Source organism: Musca autumnalis, unplaced genomic scaffold, assembly GCF_047663935.1.
Source record: "Musca autumnalis isolate F117 unplaced genomic scaffold, ASM4766393v1 scaffold_2, whole genome shotgun sequence".
Classification (NCBI taxonomy): Eukaryota; Metazoa; Arthropoda; class Insecta; order Diptera; family Muscidae; genus Musca; species Musca autumnalis.
The window spans coordinates 27,744,923-27,749,613 of NW_027411755.1; positions in this window are offsets into that span (position 1 = coordinate 27,744,923).

Consider the following 4,691-nt stretch of genomic DNA (forward strand, 5'->3'; position numbering starts at 1 on the left):
TGTGTTTTTTATATTTAACAAGGATCTTTTGAAAAATATTTTTTCCAACAACGTGGATTTTCAGCGAATATTTCTTTTAAGAATATTTAAATCCAACAACGTGGATTTTTTAAAGAAAATTTAAATCCATCAACGTGAATTTTTAAAGAATATTTTTCCCAATTAGCGGGGATTTTTGAAAGAAAAAATTTTCCAATTAACGTGGATTTTTTAAACAATATTATTTCCAACCACGTGAATTTTTTAAACGTGGATTTTTTAAACATTTTTTTTTTCCAACCACATGAATTTTTTAAAGAATATTTTCCCAATTAACGGCGATTTTTGAAAGAAAAATTTTTCCAATTAACGTGGATTTTTTGAACAATATTTTTTCCAACCACGTGAATTTTTTAAAGAATATCGAAAAATTTGAAAATTTTTTTTCAATAATCGTAGATTTAAAAAAAAAAAAATTTCAATAATCGTAGATTTTTTAAAAAGTATTTTATATCGTGAATTTTTTAAATCAGATATGTATCAATAATCGTGAATTTTTTTAAATATTTTTCAATAATCATGGATTTTTAAAAATTTTTTTTTCAATGATCGTGGATTTTTTTTAAATACTTTTCAATAATCATGGATTTTTTAAAAAAAATTTTTTTCAATAATCGTGGATTTTTAAAAAATTTTTTTTCAATAATCGTGCTTTGTAATAAAATATTTTCTCAATAATCGTGGATTTGTAAAAAATATTTTTTCAATAATCGTTGATTTTTTAAAAATATTTCCTTAATAATCGTGGATTTTTGAAAAAATATTTTTTTCAATAATCTTTAAAAAAATATTTTTTTAATAATCGTGGATTTTTTAAAAAATATTTTTTTTAATAATCGTGGATTTTTTAAAAAAGATTTTTTCAATAATCGTGGATTTTTTAAAAAAATTTTTTTTCAATAATCGTGGATTTTTTAAAAAATATTTTTTCAATAATCGTGGATTTTTTAAAAAATATTTTTTCAATAATCGTGGATTTTTTAAAAAATATTTTTTCAATAATCATGGATTTTTTAAAAAATATTTTTTCAATAATCGTGGATATTTTAAAAAATATTTTTTCAATAGTCGTGGATTTTTTTAAAAAATATTTTATCAATAATCGTGGATTCTTTAAATAGCATTTTTTCAATAATCGTGGATTTTTTAAAAAACATTTTTTCAATAATCGTGGATTTTTTTAAAAACATTTTTTCAATAATCGTGAATTTTTTTAAAAAACATTTTTTAAATTTTTTCCAATAATCGTGGATTTGTTAAAAAATATTTTTAATCGTGGATTTGCTAAAAAATATTTTTCAATAATCGTGGATTTGTTAAAAAATATTTTTTCAATAATCGTTGATTTTTTAAAAATATTTCTTTAATAATCGTGGATTTTTGAAAAAATATTTTTTTCAATAATCTTTAAAAAAATATTTTTTTAATAACCGTGGATTTTTTAATAATTTTTTTTCAAAAATCATGGATTTTTTAATAAATTTTTTTTCAATAATCGTGGATTTTTTAATACATTTTTTTCAATAATCCCGGATTCTTTAAAAAATATTTTTTGAATATTCGTGGATTTTTTAAAAATATTTTTTTTTTCAAAATCGTCGATTTGTTAAAAAATATGTTTTTAATAATCGTGGATTTTTTAAAAAATTTTTTTCAATAATCTTGGATTTTTTAAAAACTATTTTTTCAATAATCGTGGATTTTTTAAAAAATGTTTTTCAATAATCGTGGATTTTTTAAAAAATATTTTTTCAATAATCGTGGATTTTTTAAAAAATATTTTTTCAATAATCGTGGATTTTTTAAAAAATATTTTTTCAATAATCGTGGATTTTTTAAAAAATATTTTTTCAATAATCGTGGATTTTTTAAAAAATATTTTTTCAATAATCGTGGATTTTTTAAAAAATATTTTTTCAATAATCGTGGATTTTTTAAAAAATATTTTTACAATAATCGTGGATTTTTTAAAAAATATTTTTTCAATAATCGTGGATTTTTTAAAAAATATTTTTTCAATAATCGTGGATTTTTTAAAAAATATTTTTTCAATAATCGTGGATTTTTTAAAAAATATTTTTTCAATAATCGTGGATTTTTTAAAAAATATTTTTTCAATAATCGTGGATTTTTTAAAAAATATTTTTTCAATAATCGTGGATTTTTTAAAAAATATTTTTTCAATAATCGTGGATTTTTTAAAAAATATTTTTTCAATAATCGTGGATTTTTTAAAAAATATTTTTTCAATAATCGTGGATTTTTTAAAAAATATTTTTTCAATAATCGTGGATTTTTTAAAAAATATCTTTTCAATAATCGTGGATTTTTTAAAAAATATTTTTTCAATAATCGTGGATTTTTTAAAAAATATTTTTTCAATAATCGTGGATTTTTTAAAAAATATTTTTTCAATAATCGTGGATTTTTTAAAAAATATTTTTTCAATAATCGTGGATTTTTTAAAAAATATTTTTTCAATAATCGTGGATTTTTTAAAAAATATTTTTTCAATAATTGTAATTTGTTTAAAAAATTTTTTTTTAAATATTCGTGGATTTTTTAATATTTTTTTAATAATCGTAGATTTTTAATAATTTTTTTAATAATCGTGGATTTTTTAAAAAATATTTTTTCAATAAAAAAATATTTTAAAAATATTTTTTCAATAAACGTATTTTTTTTTAAAAAAAATAGGTTTCAATAATACTGGATTTTTAAAAAAATATTTTTTCATTAATAGTGAATTTAAAAAAAAATATATGTTTTCAATAATCGCGGATTTTTAAAAAAATATTTTTTCAATAATTGTAATTTGTTTAAAAATTTTTTTTTTAAATATTCGTGGATTTTTTAATATTTTTTTAATAATCGTAGATTTTTAATAATTTTTTTAATAATCGTGGATTTTTTAAAAAATATTTTTTCAATAAAAAAAATATTTTAAAAATATTTTTTCAATAAACGTATTTTTTTTTAAAAAAATAGGTTTCAATAATACTGGATTTTTAAAAAAATATTTTTTCATTAATAGTGAATTTAAAAAATATATATGTTTTCAATAATCGCGGATTTTTAAAAAAATATTTTTTCAATAATCGTGGATTTTTTAAAACATATTTTTTCAATAATCGTGAATTTAAAAAGAAATATTTTTTCAATAATCAATCGTGGATTTAAAACGTGACGTAGGGGATGGAAGATACCAAGGAACGGTCCTGACCGGTTTTAACATGGCAAAGCCCAGGATTTATCTTGGTCCGTCTTTCATTTCAAGTGGACACTGACCTCCCCGTGTTGTCACCTGGGGAACTGCCTTTAACACCCGTTAAAGGTAGTGAGCTAACATGTGCCGCGCGTTCAACCATAAGAACGTTAAAAACTTGTATTTGGGCGTCGGGTTAGTAGCCCTCCCCTAGAAAAAACAGCCTACTATGAAAATACGAAAAAAAAGATCTTGTATCCAGCTTCACCCCAGTGAATGAAAGACTTGCTGCAATTCGAATAAAAGCTAAATTCTTCAACAAAAGGACGAACAGACCAAAGATATATTTTACGAGCGCTTAGAAAAAACATATGACCGTTGCCCTGCCCATGACATTAAAATCATTCTAGGTGATTTTAATGCCAAAATTGGAATGGAGAATATCTTTGGTCCAACAGTCGGGAAATTCAGTCTCCACAGTGAAACATCTGAAAATGGTATGAGGCTGATAGACTTTGCAGCTGCAAAAAACATGAAAGTTAGCAGTGCCAGATTTTATCATCTCGATATTCATATGGGCACCTGGCTGTCTCCAGATCAAGGAACAAGTAATCAAATTGATCATGTTGTGATAGATGGAAGACATTCATCGAGCGTGTTGGATCGATCGTTCCGAGGCTCAAACATTGATTCGGACCACTTCGTTGTTGCAGCAAAGGTACGTACCCGTCTAACCGTTGCAAATAAAGCACGAACAAACACAACGCGGAAGTTGGATCGATAGGCTGCAAACACAGCAGATAGCCACAGCATATTCCACTCAACTAGCCCAATTGCTTAACGCGAGCACTCCTTGTCCCGATAACATAACAACACAATGGCAAAATATTGCCCACTCCATGCAAACAACCGCAAAATCCATACTTGGATTCCAGAGACCTCCACAAAGGAATTCATGGTATGACCAGGAGTGTCGTGCTGCTACTGAAGAGAAAAATGCGGCATATAGAGCTGCTTTACAATCAGTAGCAAGGCGTAGCCCACGAGAGAGATATCGGGAGAAAAGTAGAGAAGAGAAACGTCTTTTCCGCAAGAAAAAGAGAGAAATGGAAAAGCGGGAGTGTGATAAAATCGAGATGAACAGGAGCCAGAATGAAGTCCGAAAATTCTACCAAAGAGTGAAACATCAAACAGATGGCTTTGGTACAGGCACATCCTCCTGTAGAGACCAGCAAGGTAATCTGGTAACAGATACAGATAGCGTGCTCAGTATATGGAAGGAACATTTCTCCAATCTGCTGGTGTCCAATAGTAGTGAAGACGATGATACGACAGATCCAATCCCAGAAGATGGTATAGAATGTATACCGCCCGGCCAAGATGAGGTAAAAACAGCAATCAACCGGCTGAAGAATAATAAAGCAGCAGTAGCCGATGGCTTACCAGC